The following is a 19,943-nucleotide window of genomic DNA, read 5'->3' as shown; positions in this document are numbered from 1 at the left end:
GAGAAATCAAAAACCTGAATAACCCTCTATCTATTAAATAAATTTGGTTTATAGTAAAACAAAACAAAACAAAAACATCAAAAAAAAAAAAAAAAAAAAAAACTTCCAATGAAGAAAACACCAGGACCAGGCTCTAATAATTTCCAGAGAAATGCCAAAAAACAGATTATTTCAGTCTCACTCAAAGTCTTCCATAAAATACCAAAGGCAAAACCCTCCTAATTTATTTTGCAAGGCCAATGTAGCATTTATATTAGAACCAGACAAGAAAAGTTCAAACAAAAGCTTGTATGCTTTTGATGAGAGTGTACTTTGTTCCTGCTACTTTGCATAAAAAAAGAATGTTGACCCTATGGATGAATAATGATATCAGTTATCTCATTTATGATTTATGATAACTTTAATTTCAAAAATAGAAAAATAATAAAGTAAACGTGAGACCAAGTTCCAGTAGGGGAATCATATGACAGTGAACAACAACAACAAAAATGCTCTGTAATTCTATTAGATAATGGTGATCAGTTCCCTCTTTCATTCCCCACAGTGGGTAATTCAAACTTTTAATGCTATACTTTTCAAGTTCACTTCCTCTTCTTTGCCTCCTGCTTTCACTTCCTTTTTTCAGAGATAGTACAGAAGTCATTGAGTCTAAAATCTCTCAATATTATTTCCTCTCCAACACTTATTTATATCTGTACATAATCTTAGCCTCTCTACTCCCATTACAGAAAAAGCAACTGATGTAACCTATCCACCTGTACCGTTTCCCGTCTCCTCCATCACTTCATTCCATCAATTATCCCCATTTTGTCCTGTGTCTCCAACATTGCTATTTCCATTTGTTCTTTTTCAATTTAATAACATCATCATCCACCCACTCAGGCAAGTTAAAACATGAAAGAAGTTCCTGACACCTCACTCTTCCTTGCTCTCCCCCTTCCAAATCTGCACAATAACCAAGTCTTCTTGCCAATTATATCCCTTGAATATTTCTCACATTTTCCCTTTCCTTTCATTCCACTGCCACTCTCTTGGTTCAGGCCTTCATCATCATTCATTTCTAGACTGATACAGTGCCTCCTAATTAATAGCATAGCTCAGAAAAAAAGCGTGAACCTTGAAGTCAGTTCATATTCAGATACCAACAATATATTTTACTGCAATTGTGACTGTAGGGAAATTAACCTCTTTAAACCTTATTTTCCCAGCTGTAAAATGGAGATAATAATGCTTGTCAGTAAGTGTTATTGTAGTGATAAGGGGAAATTATGAATACAAAATATTTAATACTATACCTTGCACATAGTAAGCACTCAAGAAATATGAACTCCTTGTCTTCTTATAACTTATTCTCCTCCAGCCCCTTTGCTACCCTGCCATGTGACTTTAACAGAAATCTGATATGTCACTTCCCTAATGAAAATCATTTGGTGGTTTCGGTTTGACCACATGTTCAAATTCAAACTCCATTAATTCAGGACATACAACTCTTCACAGGTTGACTCTCTACTCATATCTTCACTCATGCTTCAAATTCATGAGCTACTCGAAGACACAAAGGAAATTTGTCTTCTCCATCTTTAAATCTCTAGGGTCTAACAACAGTGTTAGGTTCAAAATAAAGATTGTCAACAGATGATAATCTTTTAAAGAGCGCAGACACTGGTCTGGTTTGTCAAAGCTGGTCCACATTTATGTTAACACTTCAACATTCTCCACAAATTTCTTAAGTTTAGCAACTTGTGATGAAATATGCCACATAAGGCTTTCACTTAAGAACTTCATATGGGCCTAGTAGTTCTAATAACGACCTTATTTCTGACATGTCAGAATATTTCTCTGCATTGAATGTTAATTCATTTTCTGTAGGTAATTTCACAAAGGCTTTAATTGCAGGGAAATAAGCTATATGATCATAGTTGACTTATCTTAACAAAGTTTCCAAATACCAACTTCCATATAGACTCATAATGATTAGTTTTCCATAACTGCCTAAATGTTGTGTTTGTTGAAGAAGAACATCATTGAATACTCTTATAATATCCATCTACATGTAGTTTTACATTGGCTGGAGTATGGTCATGTGTGCTCTTACACCTGTTAGAATCTCTGATGGCTTTGCATTTTGTGTGTGGCTCAATTATACATAATCATCCCAACAATTAACTTAGTAAAGAGGATTTCCAGATGGGAAGTCAAATATTCTCATGGAGTAAAGGTATGTTTCCACAGCACCATGTTTGAGACACAATTTAAAACTCAGAAAGTGCAGTGTGTAATTTGTCAAGTTTAGTCACAACCAGCCTGTTTTTCTTCGTGTTCTTAATGCCTGGTTTCCCCCTTTCAGGTTACCCTTTCTTACTAGTCTGTTTTGTTTTGTTTGTTTTGTTTTGTTGATTTCTTATTCACTGCTTGACTGGTGGTTTTGGCATAATACTTGGGCGGCAACTGGTCACTAAGAGTACACTGTTCTGTGCAAATATCTGTGATGATATTTCAAGCTTGTTTTGCCATTTCATCTAGAAATATATTACATAAGGGAAGACTACATTCTCCAATATGACGTAACTCTGCTGCACACAGTTCATGAATGCAACTGATAAAATAAGTGCAATGTAGTGAAAATGCAGTTCAGCATCTTGACTGAGAAAGTAACTCCAAACACTGTTAAAGCATCTTCTCAAGAGCATGACTATAAAAACAAAATATGTAGAGCTTTGATGTTTTAAGCAACATTTCCACCAAAGAATCTATTTTTGGTATGAAAACATTATTGGATTCATCATGTTTCCAAGTTCTCTGTGATCTGAAAGGCCAAGCTAAGCCTTAGAGACACTAGTATATGCCCGTAACCTAAACCAATCTAATCTCATTCCTCTGAAATCAAATACTTCTCCATCTTCGACTTATTTTACATTTACAAAGGTCATAGTGTTAACAACAGAGGACATGATGCTTGAGTCATCTTCCCGGCAAACGGAAAGGTTCTGCATGAGTTCAGTGAGGACAACGGCATCAAACCCAGAAAGGTACTGCATGTAATCCCTTTGCATTACAGGTCCATATTTTAAAACATTTCCCAAACTAAATACCATAAAATTGCACAACATTAAAAATAGTAAAAGCCTGCTTAGTATTAGAAGCAGATCGTTTCCTGAAATTCTAAAACCAGCAGCATATGTTATTGCTTGTGTAAAGCCTAGTGATATTTTTAGACTAAATTTCATGGTGCCCTGTTGACATTAGCACAACCATTGTACTCTGCTGTATAATAAACAATCTTAGAGATTTATCAACTATTAATATAAATGTTAGTCCTTAACCACTTTTTATATGTTTTAAATTTTGAAAATTCAAGTGTACCTGCCATAACATAAAAATAAACATTAGACTGTATCACAAAAAAAGATACTTTTAAAATACAGAATACATTTTCATTCAAATACATGTCTAACTTTTAAATGAAATCCACTTCCTAACTATAAACTAGTTGATATTTGGAAATTCCTTGAGTGGATTTTGATGGAAGATACAAGTTGCTATTAAATTTTTTTAAAATGACACTCCTGTTTTGACATGTTTGTTATTTTGTGATCACAAGCATCATCGGGTTTTGATTTACTCTGAAGTTTCTTAAACTGACAGGATAATATCATGCCTTAGGAAAATTTTACCTAAGTTAATCATGAAGAGATGAATCAAAGGGAAATCAATGGCATGTAATGCAAGAGTCAAACAAAAAGCAACATAAAAAACATCTCAAATAGCTTAATTTTATGTGATAATCACGGTAGTATCACTTTGTATTTAATAAGGACATTCCTCTAAAGATGTTAAAGTTCTTTTAATGTATTACCTTGTTTTTATTCACAATATCCTTGGGAGATAAAGGAAAATTATAACTTAGGTAAATAAAACTTGCTTTGGACCCTCAACATTTTTTGTTTTTAAATGTCAAATATTTCTGTTTTTACCATATTCATACCACTAAGCACTAATGATGAAAATTTTACAACTAAACATGTTGCTGACAGTATATATTCATGGTCACCACTGATCCCTAAACAATCTTGATTGTATCTCTGTGGTGTGCAGATCTTCTTTTCTGTCTTCCTGCATTTTCTATAAATTCATAGTTAGATCTAGAGGTTTGATCTAATTTAGATTCAGTTTTTATATTAAGATAAATATGTCTTAGATAGTGCTGTGTACATAATACCCACTGCCACTGATGATCATTTCTCAGATTCATTATTTTATCAAGGGTTTGAACATTTGCAATATTCTAATTACATCAACAGGAAGCTTTGTTTTAAAAATATACATATAAACATGCCATTCCCCTGCATAAACTTTTTCAATGTCCATTATTGCTGGGATAAAATCTAAATTCCTTAACATAGATTATTTCAAGTGTATCAGCTGGCAGTTGTTTATCACTTCTGTCTTATATTGTGTCACTCTCTGCCTCACACTTTAGGCTTCAGACATGCTGCTGACCTTTTTGCGGGTTTCTGAATGAACCTCACTCTGGACCACTTTAGGACATTCACATTTGCTGTATCCTTTGTCCAAAATTCTTTCCTCTCACTTCCAACTTCACCTGGCTAACTTCACATCATTTTTTATGCCTCCGTTTAAGTATAGCTTCTTCAGGAAGACCTTCCCAGAAGTCCAAAACTATGTTAGCTCAACCTGTTTTATATATATATATGTGTGTGTATATATATATATATACACATACCTATTGCAACCGTATTTATTGACCTGTATTTACTACACTTTTGACACTTGTTTGAACTGTGTCCTCCACCCTCCATTTTGTTCATCACTGTATTTCCAACACCCGAAGAGTTCCCAATACATAATATGTGCTCAGTACTTGTTAAATCAGCTTATGTCACTAAGATATCAGCTTTTGTTTTTGAATTGATAATATTATGATCTTATAAAGCACTTTTTGTATGTCAGCACAATAACACCACAACATCCCAATGAAGACAAAAAAGACTTTATTGCATGTCTTCTCTTCTGCTTCTGTGAATTAGAGTTGTAAACATAGCTACTGTGACATTCTGTTATCTTGAATTAATACGGTCTGAAATATCTACTTATTTATCTCCTCTGTTTTGCGTCTGGGATTCTAACATCTAAAAGAGCCCTAAGACCAAAATCAGAAGTGTGAAAGATTTATATTGTGTAACCTAACTTAATTATATCTTTTTTATCCAAATAGGAAGATACCACCCCTGTTTTCCTATTTCAGCATCAATGCCTTCAGGAAGACTTTCACGAAGAGAATTGATAATACCTTCCTCTAAGCTATCTTTGAACTTTGTTATTACTTACTTCTGATATTATGCATAGCATTTTTTATCTACATCACTGTTAAACCTGCTAAACTGTGATCCCTATGCAGATACGTACTAAATGTTATTAATATTTCCACATATTTAATGTATTTAAATTGTGCATTAATATTTGATAATATTCTAGCATATTTAATATTTCTACATATTAAATGCCTAACACAGTGCCTGACACATAATAGATTCTCAATTCATCATTGTTGAATCATTGACATGAAATAATGTGCCCTCTTGTCTGTAATTAATTCCCACATAATGAAAGATGGTTAGTTAAATTTGTTGTGGTGGTAGCAGAGGTGGGGTGATGTTTACCCTGAAAAGGGAGTGGAATCAGGACTCCTGGTCAAAATATAACAGTAAGATAATGGGGGGGGGGGGGCGCGGAGAAAGATGGCCAAATAGGAACAGCTCCAGTCTCCAACTCCCAGCGCGAGCGACACAGAAGACCGATGATTTCTGCATTTTCAACTGAGGTACTGGGTTCATCTCACTAGGGAGTGCTGGACAATCGGTGCTGGTCAGCCACTGCAGCCCGACCAGCGAGAGCTGAAGCAGGGTGAGGCATTGCCTCACCTGGGAAGCACAAGGGGGAAGGGAATCCCTTTTCCTAGCCAGGAGAACTGAGACATAAAACACCTGGAAAATTGGGTAACTCCAACACCAATACTGCGCTTTAAGCAAAATGGCACACCAGGAGATTATATCCCACACCTGGCCGGGAGGGTCTCACGCCCAGGGAGCCTCCCTCATTGCTAGCACAGCAGTCTGCCATCTAATCACAAGGCAGCAGTGAGGCTGGGGGAGGGGCGCCCACCATTGCTGAGGCTTAAGTAGGTAAACAAAGCTGCTGGGAAGCTCGAACTGGGTGGACTCTATAGACTCCACCTCTGGGGACAGGGCACAGCTAAACAACAACAACAACAACAACAAAAAGCAGCAGAAACCTCTGCAGATGCAAACAACTCTGTCTGACAGCTTTGAAGAGAGCAGTGGATCTCCCAAGATGGAGGTTGAGATCTGAGAAGGGACAGACTGCCTGCTCAAGTGGGTCCCTGAACCCTAAGTAGCCTAACTGGGAGACATCCCCCACTAGGGGCAGTCTGACACCCCACACCTCACAGGGTGGAGTACACCCCTGAGAGGAAGCTTCCAAAATAAGAATCAGACAGGTACACTCGCTGTTCAGCAATATTCTATCTTCTGCAGCCTCTGCTGCTGATACCCAGGCAAACAGGGTCTGGAGTGGACCTCAAGTAATCTCCAACAGACCTACAGCTGAGGGTCCTGACTGTTAGCAGGAAAACTATCAAACAGGAAGGACACCTATACCAAAACCCCATCAGTACGTCACCATCATCAAAGACCAGAGGCAGATAAAACCACAAAGATGGGGAAAAAGCAGGGCAGAAAAGCTGGAAATTCAAAAAATAAGAGTGCATCTCCCCCTGCAAAGGAGCGCAGCTCATCGCCAGCAATGGATCAAAGCTGGATGGAGAATGACTTTGACTAGATGAGAGAAGGCTTCAGTCCATCAAACTTCTCAGAGCTAAAGGAGGAATTACATACCCAGCGCAAAGAAACTAAAAATCTTGAAAAAAGACTGGAAGAATTGACAGCTAGACTAATTAATGCAGAAAAGTTCATAAACGAAATGACAGAGATGAAAACCATGACACAAGAAATACGTGACAAATGCACAAGCTTCAGTAACCGACTCGATCAACTGGAAGAAAGAATATCGGCGATTGAGGATCAAACGAATGAAATGAAACGAGAAGAGAAACCAAAAGAAAAAAGAAGAAAAAGAAATGAACAAAGCCTACAAGAAGTATGGGATTATGTAAAAAGACCAAATCTACATCTGATTGCAGTGACTGAAAGTGAGGGGGGAAATGGAACCAAGTTGGAAAACACTCTTCAGGATATCATCCAGGAGAACTTCCCCAATCTAGTAGGGCAGGCCAACATTCAAATTCAGGAAATGCAGAGAACGCCACAAAGATACTCCTCCAGAAGAGCAACTCCAAGACACATAATTGCCAGATTCACCAAAGTTGAAATGAAGGAAAGAATCTTAAGGGCAGCCAGAGAGAAAGGTCGGGTTACCCACAAAGGGAAGCCCATCAGATGACCAGCAGATCTCTCGGCAGAAACTCTACAAGCCAGAAGAGAGTGGGGGCCAATATTCAACGTTCTTAAAGAAAAGAATTTTCAACCCAGAATTTCATATCCAGCCAAACTAAGTTTCATAAGCGAAGGAGAAATAAAATCCTTTACAGATAGCAAATGCTTAGAGATTTTGTCACCACCAGGCCTGACTTACAGGAGACCCTGAAGGAGGCCCTAAACATGGAAAGGAACAACCGGTACCAGCCATTGCAAAAACATGCCAAAATGTAAAGACAATTGAGGCCAGGAAGAAACTGCATCAACTAACGAGCAAAATAACCAGTTAATATCATAATGGCAGGATCAAGTTCACACATAACAATATTAACCTTAAATGTAAATGGACTAAATGCTCCAATTAAAAGACACAGACTGGCAAACTGTATAAAGAGTCAAGACTCATCAGTCTGCTGTATTCAGGAGACCCATCTCACATGCAGAGACATACATAGGCTCAAAATAAAGGGATGGAGGAAGATCTACCAAGCAAATGGAGAACAAAAAAAAGCAGGGGTTGCAATCCTAGTCTCTGATAAAACAGACTTTAAACCATCAAAGATCAAAAGAGACAAAGAAGGCCATTACATAATGGTAAAGGGATCAATTCAACAGGAAGAGCTAACTATCCTAAATATATATGCACCCAATACAGGAGCACCCAGATTCATAAAGCAAGCCCTTAGAGACTTACAAAGAGACTTAGACTCCCATACAATAATAATGGGAGACTTCAACACTCCACTGTCAACATTAGACAGATCAACGAGACAGAAAGTTAACAAGGATATCCAGGAATTGAACTCATCTCTGCACCAAGCGGACCTAATAGACATCTATAGAACTCTCCACCCCAAATCAACAGAATATACATTCTTCTCAGCACCACATCACACTTATTCCAAAATTGACCACATAATTGGAAGTAAAGCACTCCTCAGCAAATGTACAAGAACAGAAATTATAACAAACTGTCTCTCAGACCACAGTGCAATCAAACTAGAACTCTGGAATAAGAAACTCAATCAAAACCACACAACTACATGGAAACTGAACAACCTGCTCCTGAATGACTACTGGGTACATAATGAAATGAAGGCAGAAATAAAGATGTTCTTTGAAACCAATGAGAACAAAGATACAACATATCAGAATCTCTGGGACACATTTAAAGCAGTGTGTAAAGGGAAATTTATAGCACTAAATGCCCACAAGAGAAAGCTGGAAAGATCTAAAATGGACACTCTAACATCACAAATAAAAGAACTAGAGAGGCAAGAGCAAACACATTCAAAAGCTAGCAGAAGGCAAGAAATAACTAAGATCAGAGCAGAACTGAAGGAGATAGAGACACAAAAAAACCCTCCAAAAAATCAATGAATCCAGGAGTTGGTTTTTTGAAAAGATCAACAAAATTGACAGACCGCTAGCAAGACTAATAAAGAAGAAAAAAGAGAAGAATCAAATAGCCACAATAAAAAATGATAAAGGGGATATCACCACGGACCCCACAGAAATACAAACTACCATCAGAGAATACTATAAACACCTCTATGCAAATAAACTAGAAAATCTAGAAGAAATGGATAATTTCCTGGACACTTACACTCTTCTAAGACTAAACCAGGAAGAAGTTGAATCCCTGAATAGACCAATAGCAGGCTCTGAAATTGAGGCAATAATTAATAGCCTACTAACCAAAAAAAGCCCAGGACCAGATGGATTCACAGCTGAATTCTACCAGAGGTACAAGGAGGAGTTGGTACCATTCCTTCTAAAACTATTCCAATCAATAGAAAAAGAGGGAATCCTCCCTAACTCATTTTATGAGGCCAACATCATCCTGATACCAAAGCCTGGCAGAGACACAACAAAAAAAGAGAATTTTAGACCAATATCCCTGATGAACATTGATGCAAAAATCCTCAATAAAATACTGGCAAACCGGATTCAGCAGCACATCAAAAGCTTATCCACCATGATCAAGTGGGCTTCATCCCTGGGAGGCAAGACTGGTTCAACATTCGCAAATCAATAAACATAATCCAGCATATAAACAGAACCAAAGACAAGAACCACATGATTATCTCAATAGATGCAGAAAAGGCCTTTGACAAAATTCAACAGCCCTTCATGCTAAAGATGCTCAATAAATTCGGTATTGATGGAACGTACCTCAAAATAATAAGAGCTATTTATGACAAACCCACAGCCAATATCATACTGACTGGGCAAAAACTGGAAAAATTCCCTTTGAAAACTGGCACAAGACAGGGATGCCCTCTCTCACCACTCCTATTCAACATAGTGTTGGAAGTTCTGGCTAGGGCAATCAGGCAAGAGAAAGAAATCAAGGGTATTCAGTTAGGAAAAGAAGAAGTCAAATTGTCCGTTTGCAGATGACATGATTGTATATTAAGAAAACCCCATTGTCTCAGCCCAAAATCTCCTTAAGCTGATAAGCAACTTCAGCAAAGTCTCAGGATACAAAATTAATGTGCAAAAATCACAAGCATTCTTATACACCAGTAACAGACAAACAGAGAGCCAAATCAGGAATGAACTTCCATTCACAATTGCTTCAAAGAGAATAAAATACCTAGGAATCCAACTTACAAGGGATGTAAAGGACCTCTTCAAGGAGAACTACAAACCACTGCTCAGTGAAATCAAAGAGGACACAAACAAATGGAAGAACATACCATGCTCATGGATAGGAAGAATCAATATCGTGAAAATGGCCATACTGCCCAAGGTTATTTATAGATTCAATGCCATCCCCATCAAGCTACCAATGAGTTTCTTCACAAATTGGAAAAAATGGCTTTAAAGTTCATATGGAACCAAAAAAGAGCCCGCATTGCCAAGACAATCCTAAGTCAAAAGAATAAAGCTGGAGGCATCACACTACCTGACTTCAAACTATACTACAAGGCTACAGTAACCAAAACAGCATGGTACTGGTACCAAAACAGAGCTATAGACCAATGGAACAGAACAGAGTCCTCAGAAATAATACCACACATCTACAGCCATCTGATCTTTGACAAACCTGAGAGAAACAAGAAATGGGGAAAGGATTCCCTATTTAATAAATGGTGCTGGGAAAATTGGCTAGCCATAAGTAGAAAGCTGAAACTGGATCCTTTCCTTACTCCTTATATGAAGATTAATTCAAGCTGGATTAGAGACTTAAATGTTAGACCTAATACCATAAAAACCCTAGAAGAAAATCTAGGTAGTACCTTTCAGGACACAGGCATGGGCAAGGACTTCATGTCTAAAACACCAAAAGCAACGGCAGCAAAAGCCAAAATTGACAAATGGGATCTAATCAAACTAAAGAGCTTCTGCACAGCAAAAGAAACTACCATGAGAGTGAACAGGCAACCTACAGAATGGGAGAAAATGTTTGCAATCTACTCATCTGACAAAGGGCTAATATCCAGAACCTACAAAGAACTCAAACAAATTTACAAGAAAAATTTGCCCATCAAAAAGTGGGCAAAGGATATGAACAGACATTTCTCAAAAGAAGACATTCATGCATCCAACAGACACATGAAAAAATGCTCAGCATCACTCGCCATCAGAGAAATGCAAATCAAAACCACAATGAGATACCATCTCACACCAGTTAGAATGGCAACCATTAAAAAATCAGGAAACAACAGTTGTTGGAGAGGATGTGGAGAAATAGGAACACTTTTACAATGTTGGTGGGATTGTAAACTAGTTCAACCATTATGGAAAACAGTATGGCAATTCCTCAAGGATCTAGAACTAGATGTACCATATGACCCAGCCATCCCACTACTGGGTATATACCCAAAGGATCATAAATCATGCTGCTATAAAGACACATGCACATGTATGTTTATTGCGGCACTATTCACAATAGCAAAGACTTGGAATCAACCCAAATGTCCATCTGTGACAGACTGGATTAAGATAATGTGACACATATACACCATGGAATACTATGCAGCCATAAAAAAGGATGAGTTTGTGTCCTTTATAGGGACATGGATGCAGCTGGAAATCATCATTCTGAGCAAACTATCACAAGAACAGAAAACCAAACACCGCATGTTCTCACTCATAGGTGGGAACTGAACAATGAGATCACTTGGACTTGGGAAGGGGAACGTCACACACGGGGGCCTATCATGGGGAGGGAGGAGGGAGGAGGGGGGAGGGGGAGGGAGGAGGGGGAGGGGGGAGGGGGGAGGGGGGGAGGGGGGAGGGGGGAGGGGGAGGGGGAGGGGGGAGGGGGGAGGGATTGCATTGGGAGTTATACCTGATGTAAATGACGAGTTGATGGGTGCTGACGAGTTGATGGGTGCAGCACACCAACATGGCACAAGTATACATATGTAACAAACCTGCACGTTACGCACATGTACCCTAGAACTTAAAGTATAATAATAATAATAAAAAAGAAAATGAATATTCGACATTTCAAATTTATAAGATAAAGCAAAAGCAGTGCTGAGAGGGGATTTTATAGCATTACATACATTAGAAAAATAGAAAAACTCTTAAATCAATCTAATCCCCAACCTGAGGGAAAAAGAGAGCAAAATAAAAACCACAAAAGCAGAAGGAATAAGTAATGAAGTAAGTAATTGAAATTTAAAGCAATAGAGAATATTAAACAATAGAGAAAAATCAATAAAATAAGAATTTGGCTGTTTGAAGAGTTCAATCAATAAAACTGACGTGTAGCATGACTGATAGGAAAAAAGACATAAATTACCATTATCAGAAATGAAATGGGATTTCATTATAGACCCTGCAGACATCAAATGACTAAAAAAAAAATACTATAGCTCTCAAAACATAAATTTGACCACTTAGAATGGTCCATTCTTTGAAAAACATAAAATGTCACACTTCACACAATATAAAATAGTTTGCATAGCCTTTAGTACAATAAAAGGAAAATGAATTTTTCATCTGACTCCAAAAAAAAAAAAAAAAAAAAAAAATCCACAGGCTTAAATGGTCTCACCGGAAAATTATATCTAAAGCTTAAACAAGAATTAACACCAAGTCTACATAATGTCTTCAGGTATTGGAAAAGCAGAAAACATTCTATCTTTGTTTTCACACTGCTATAAAAACCTGCATGAGACTGGGTAATTTATAAAGGAAAGAGGTTTAATTGACTCACAATTCAGCTTGGCTGGGGAGGCCTCAGGAAACTTATAATCTTGGCAGAAGTTTAAGGGGAAGCAAGGCATCTTCTTCACAAGGCAGAAGAAAGGAGAATAAACTCAGGAGGAACTACCAACCACTTACAGAACCATCAGATCTCGTGAGAGCTCACTCACTCTCAGGAGAACAGTATGGGGAAACTTCCCCCACGGTTCAATTAGCTCCACCTGCTCTCTCCCTTGACATGTGGGGATAATGAGGATTACAATTCAAGATGAGCGTTTGGGTGGGAGCACAGCTGAAACATATTAACTTCCCACTTTACTTCATGAAGCCAGGATTACCTTGATATAAAAACAAGCCAAAGGCAGTACAAAAAACTGAGACCAATATCCCTCATGAATATAGACACAAAATACCTTACCAAAACGATACTTTAGCCTGGTTTAAGGTGTTGTTGAAGTTTTATACATCCCTCCTAATTTTCTAATTCTTTTAGCAATTATTGAACTATGGTTGTGGATTTGTGTATTTCTTCTTTCAGTTATATAGGGTTTTGCTTCACCTGTTTTTACCCCACCTGTTTTATGTTTGTAATAGTTGCATGAACCATTAGGACTATTACATCCTCCCGGTGAGCATCCTCAATGCTTCACGAATTACAAGGCTTTCCCCTCTGGTTTACGGTAACATGGACAGTTTACAATCCTCTCTGAGCTCAGAGGACATTTTCCCTTACTCTTTTTAGGTGGTTCTTTCCCCAACACCTGGTATCGTCCTCACACACAAGTGCTGATTAGTACCTAGCTGAGGACTCCGAGGGAACACTTTGCAGATGTCCAGTGCAGTTCTCTTTTCTCTGTTGTTTTGCCTTGTGAATTTCTAGCCACGCTGGCCTGCCTTTACTCCTCCTTTAGCCTTCCATTTCTTCATTTCAGGCAGTTCACTGGGCTCCACCAACTCTCTTTTATGGCTTAGGTCTGTCATCTTTCTTCAAGGAGTATAACAGTACAACTAACAGAACTGATTTTGTTTCTTCCCTCTGAGGTACCATTTCCCTGTGTAGCCTGATATGCAATAACTAAACATTGTTGTTTTATATATTTTGTCAATTTATTTTTTATTTGCTGTTGTGTTTTTTGGTTTTCATTTATTTCTTTTTCTTTTCTTTTTTTTCCAGAATGTAGAATAAACCTTTTCTGTTGGGTGCGTGTATGTGTGTGTTTCCTAAGCCTTCAAAGTAAGCCATAAATTAAATGTACAAACACAATTAAAATATTGGTTTAAAAAGAAAATAGAGGATGGCAAATGCAGGAATCACATCTAGTGTTAGATGAACAACATGTTTTCTCCTTAAAATAATAATTTAAAAATAAGCCTTTAGAAGAGGCAAGGAGGATACGGAAAGGAGGTCTGTGAAAGTTGTTTATTCACTGACTTGTGATTGAGAGCTTGTTTTTTTACCTCCAATTAAAAAGTCACTTCATGAAAATAATTTAAAAAAAAACAGTAAGATAACTAAGTATTAAAATGTTGCATCTCAAGGAGGTCTGGAATAGATGATGGATTGAATATAGGAAACTGATATTAATGCCCCTCAAAACCCCACTAAAAATGGAGGGAAAAAATTGTTCATGACAAAAATCCTGAAGACTGAGAAGAACATTAGAAGAAATAACAGCAACACAACTTTTTGAAATAGAAAGCAGATGGATTAGTGTTGGTTGACTTAGGTTGACTTAGTTAATTGACCTAGGTAGAGAACTCAGCCAGCAGTGGAGAAAGCTGAGAAATAATTCAATTTACAATCCAGTATACCCATAAAGCCTGGAAATTAGCAACACGAGATACCTTTGGAACTGAGAGAGTTCAGGAAAAGAAAGCTAAAATTAGGAGGTTTGGATGAAATTCAGTTTAATCTAGAAAGATCCTTTCCCTTGTTCCAGAGCTAGGTAACTGTCTTTCCCCTACCCTGCAGATGTTTGAAAGATTATTCTCCAGCTTTGGGGAAAAAATAGAGAGTCACTGAACTGGAAGACTAAATATAGTGGACCTAGACACTTTAACTAAAACAAGGTGATTACGCAACCATATGCATAATAAACTGGATGCTTCCCTCACTTAGTGTGCAAAACACTGCAAGCCAGTCTTCCATTCTCCAGGCAAGAGACTGGAAAAGTCTTCTCTGGAGAAACTGATGAGCCCGAGAAGAAAAACCTGAGTATACAGACACCAGGGAGCTCCCAGCGAACAGTCCACTCACACACCAAGTAAACCAGCTATAGCCACAGGCTCTGAGTTACACTCAGCACTTTCGAACATGAACAGATATTGAAGAAGAATTTTCAATTACATTGTTAAAGTATGGTAAGGAAGACCTTATTCAAGACCATGATGATAGGTATAAGGATCACTACAACGGGATTTTGCAGTGTGGGAGAGAAGTTGGGCTCACCTTCAAATACAGCATGGGAATTTATAGCCAGGGAGCCCAGTGGAGGCCAGTAGATGGAAAATTACTAAGACGGAACATCAGGGGTAAGGGAGATTCTGGCTAAACTGACCTAATAGTATTCTTGCTGAAGACAGGCCAAGGTGATCAGACATCACCTGGGAGATGGTGGACAATGACGAACCCAGTCAGATACTGAAGACTACCAAATATCAAGACTGGGTGATTCTTGCTGAACTGACATAGCAGGGTTCTTTGCTAAAACTGGATTTTACAAGGAAGTGCACAGATAGACCTAGAAGAAGTTTCAGGAGCCTGACTAAAATTCGGCCAAGCAAGGGATCCTTGTCAACAAGCAAGAATTGCCATATACTGAGGAAAGTACGTAACATAGAAGTTAAAGACAAAAATAAAAAAATTAAACAATAAATAGAAGAAGAAAGAAACCTGAAGGAAATGGAGACTATGCAAAGAGAAGAAAACTTTATAAAACACTCAGTGATATACTCAGGTAAAGTTTCATAGAGGTGAGACACGAGAACAGAAAGAATATCCCTTTAATGAGGAATATTCAGAGAAAAAATAAAATAACTTTTAGAAATTAAACAAATAACCAATAAAATGTTTTATGTAAAAATCTAAAGATTGTTATTTTTCTAAACTTTATGATATTCATTGTGTCTGTTAGCTTTTTAGTACTTGTGAATTTTGTCATTTATTCTCTCATTCTAAACAAATATCCCCATTTTTTATCAGACATCTTATTTGTTTTTTGTAATTTTATATTCATTTTCCTGAGGAAGGTCCCCAAAATTGTATATGACCTTCAGGCCCCTCAGAACTTGTGCTCATTCCTGATGGCAACCTCATCTTTTCAGTTGCTCACATCTAACCATTGGTTTTATTCTTGACTCTCCTCTTTCTCTTACCCTACATTCAATCTGTCAGGAAATCTTGTTGGCTCTGCTTTCAAAACATATGCATGGCCACTGCTACCACCCTGGTGCAAACCACCAACACCACTTGCCTGGATTCTTGCAATAACCACTTAATCTGTCTTCTTGCTCTCACCTTTGCCTCCCTACTGCGTATTCTCAACACAACGAAACAACAGCCAGATAATTATCTTCTTAAAACTCAAGTCAGATAATGTAATTTCTCTGCTCAGAATCCTCCAATGGCTCTCCATTCATTTGAACTGACTCCACATTTCTTCTCTGACCTCCCATGGAATTATTTACTCTTTAGCTCACTCTTATCCAGTCAGACTGACCCTATATTATTCCTAAAAGATAACAGGCTTGGCTGGGCACAGTGGCTGACACCTGTAATCCCAGCACTTTGGGAGGCCAAGGCGGGCAAATCACAAGGTCAACAGATCGAGACCATCCTGGCCAACATGGTGAAACCCTGTCTCTACTAAAAATAAAAACATTAGCTGGGCTTGGTGGTGCACACCTGTAGTCCCAGCTTCTTGGGAGGCTGAGGCAGGAGAATCATTTGAACCTGGGAGGCAGAGGTTGCAGTGAGCCAAGATCATGCCACTGCCCTCCAGCCTGGTGACAGAGAGAGACTCCGTTAAAAAAGAAGAAGAAGAAGAAGATAACAGGCTTGATGTGCCCACCTTATGGATTTTACACAGCTGTTTCCTTTTGCTGATATTATCCAATTATCTGCAAGACAATCTCTCTAACCTCTTTCATATCTCTGCTTTAATGTTCCTTTCTTGAGGAAGACTATCCTATCCATCGTATTTAGAATTCTAACCCAATCCACCCTTGCTCCATGGCCTGGCACTTTTAAACTCATGTTCTCTGTCCTCTGTTTAATGGCACTTTTCACCTTCTATTTTACCTTCTTATTGTACATCTACTCCCATTGAATGATGACTACTTACAAGCACGGATTTGGTTATGTTCATTGTTATATCACTAGCACCTAAAATAGTGTCTGGCACATAGAAGGGGTTCAATAAATCTGTGATTAATTTGAATATAACACAGATACAGTCATGCACAACATATAGACATTTTGGTCAACAACAGACCACATATCATGGTGATCGCATAAGATTATAATGGAGCTGAAAAATTTCTATCACCTAACTGACATCATAGCTGTTGTAACATTGTAGCATGGCACATTACTTTTCCTATGTTTAGATACATAAATACTTGCCATTGTGTTACAATCACCTACAGTATTCAGTACAGTCACATATTGTACAGGTTTGTAACCTAGGAACAATAGGCTTTTCCATATAGCCAAGGTGTGTAGTAGGCTGTACCTTCTAGGTTTGTGTAAGTATACTCTTTGGTCTTCACACAACAAAATCACCTAAGGATGCATTTCTTAGACTCTATTCCTGTTATTAAGCAACACATGACTGTATATTAATATGCATACATATATTTATGCTGTGAAGATATATTACACACACATAATGTGAATGTATGCAATATCTCTGGATGAATACATAAGTAAGAAATAACATTGGCTGCTTCTGAAAAGCAGAGCTGAGTATCAGCGGAAGAAGGTGGAAAGAATGCTTTTCACTATATGCTTTTTTTGTACAGTTTGGAATTTGAACTGTATGAATGAACTACCTTTTCCATAAGTGAATCAAGGAACAATTGAAGTTGAATTTCATAATATGGCTTTCCTTTCCATAGTAAGACCCTAGAAATATCATGGATTTCTCAAACTCCCAATCTTTGTACTATTATGTAAATGTTGACAAAGTTATTTAAAACACATGTCAGTGGGTCATTGAGAAGCACAGACTACTTGGTCCTCAAAAAAAAAAAAACTTGGCTACAATAAGATGAACATGTACTTTGGAATCAAGTGCCTGAAATATTAACACAATTCAATACATACTAATAAATAAAAAAGAAAAAAATCATGAAATGAAATATATAGCATTATTCTATTTATATTTTAAAACATCTCTGTGTGTGATGTTTATGCATAAAAAATTCAGAAGGAGGGAGCTTTCAAATTTTAATTTTTTTTTTAGTTTTTTTGAAAGTCATTTCAAACTTAAAAGTTGCAAAACTTAAAATGTACAAAATACTTACATATCCTTCACATAGATTCACCTCTTAGCATTTTACCCTATTTGCTTTATTGTTGGCTTTTTCCCTGCCATATTCATATACATCTACATATATTCACAGATGCACACACAGACATATGTACACACATGTATACACACATTTTTTCTGCACTGTTTGAGTGTAAGCTGCATGAGGCTCTGCAGTTTTAAATACTGCAGTGAGTATCTCCTCTAAATTGTAATATTTTTCTTATGTTACCACAGTACAGTTGTCAAATTGAGGAAATTTAACGAGAAAACAGTACACTTCCCTAATCTACCAGCCATATTCCACTTTTTCAGTTGACCTAATACTTTCCTATGTAGCATTGTATCATTCTGTGTTGTTTTACCAGGAGCATAGATTGCTTTTATAATTTTTAAAGCAATGTAAATTGTTTTAATTATCTAGCGAAGAGAGATAAGCAAAATACCCCTCAAAATTTAACTTTTTGGGCCTCAGGTTTTGAAATCATTTCTTTTCATAGAGTCACTATACGTATATAGGTCTGATGCAGAACTGCTTTCTTTTTCTAGAAAGCTACTAGTTATTCTCAGCTACTTCATATTTCTGACTATGCATCAGAATGATGAGCCGTACTGAATCCTGATGCAGCCTCACACTTAAAGAGCCTTAGTCAAAAAAGGTAGGGTTCTTTATAAGCACCCTCTGTAATCTCTGAAAGAGTACGGAATCTTCCAGTCAGATCAGAAAGATCCTTGAACTGTTTTCTTTTTTGCTTTTTGTTTTCAAATTAATTCTAAGAAGCTAGTTCTGTTGTCTTGACATATTAATTGTGTTGTTTCTCCTTTCAGAGAAAAAAAGCACGAGCCCTTAAAAGAATACCAGAATCCATTCCTCTGAGTCTTTCTTTCAAGTATTTGTAAATCAATTTCCCTTCACTCTCCTCTAATTCCTGTGGTGCGCAGGCGCCAGCACTTCCACAACAATATCTGAGTAATGCACTAGATCACCGCCTCCTCAACATAATCACTGGAGGGCCTGGGCAGTCTACTGGAACCAGATAGAGGCAAAACATTAAGAGAGATTAAGAAATGTAGCTTTCCTTGAAAAATGACTTTTGAAAATTTTATAAGTATGCATAAGCATTGTGTAGAATTAAAGAAAGTCTTGGTTTTTAAATCTCTTTTAGATTGAAAAAGCTGTTATGTTTTTTTCTAAAATAAATAAAGCAAATTATTGACTGCAACATTTAAAGATTAATTGAATTTATTTTGAATAAATCGTGCAGGGCTTAAAACTCCTACAACATAAGCACTTTATTGAGCAAAATAATTTTGAAAATATATTCATAGAATCATTAAGAATGTGTTTATTGAGCCATTTGAAGATAATCAGTAAAATCACTAGCCATTTTTACAAAACCTTACATCAGAAAGTGAAGACTACAGTCACCAAAAAGACATTATTATCACGATTTAAAACTCCATATATATAGCATATATTAGCTATTTTCATTAGGAAAAGGATTCTGTTATCTATACAGCATATAATACAGTTTAAAGACATTAGGGCAAGTTTTATAACATTATATTGATAGAAAAAATAAATCTGAATTTAACCACCTACAAAGTACTCTACTGAACCATAGCACAGTGGGTACCGAAAGTGGAAAATAATGTTGAAAGCAACTGAGTGCTTATTGCTGTCTTCAGTGGGGAATGACAATATGTAATC

The 19,943-nt window shown here is 37.2% G+C and overlaps 1 pseudogene; it reads right to left on the bottom strand.

The window, feature by feature from the left end:
- Window positions 1-1,621: 1,621 nt before the first annotated feature.
- Window positions 1,622-3,095, bottom strand: LOC104662924 (annotated as a pseudogene).
- Between the last annotated feature and the right edge of the window lie 16,848 nt (window positions 3,096-19,943).

The sequence above is a fragment of the Rhinopithecus roxellana genome, chromosome 7 (assembly GCF_007565055.1).
Source record: "Rhinopithecus roxellana isolate Shanxi Qingling chromosome 7, ASM756505v1, whole genome shotgun sequence".
Lineage (NCBI taxonomy): Eukaryota > Metazoa > Chordata > Mammalia > Primates > Cercopithecidae > Rhinopithecus > Rhinopithecus roxellana.
The sequence above is the reverse complement of the archived record's forward strand: the minus strand, read 5'-3'. Positions and strand labels throughout refer to the sequence as shown.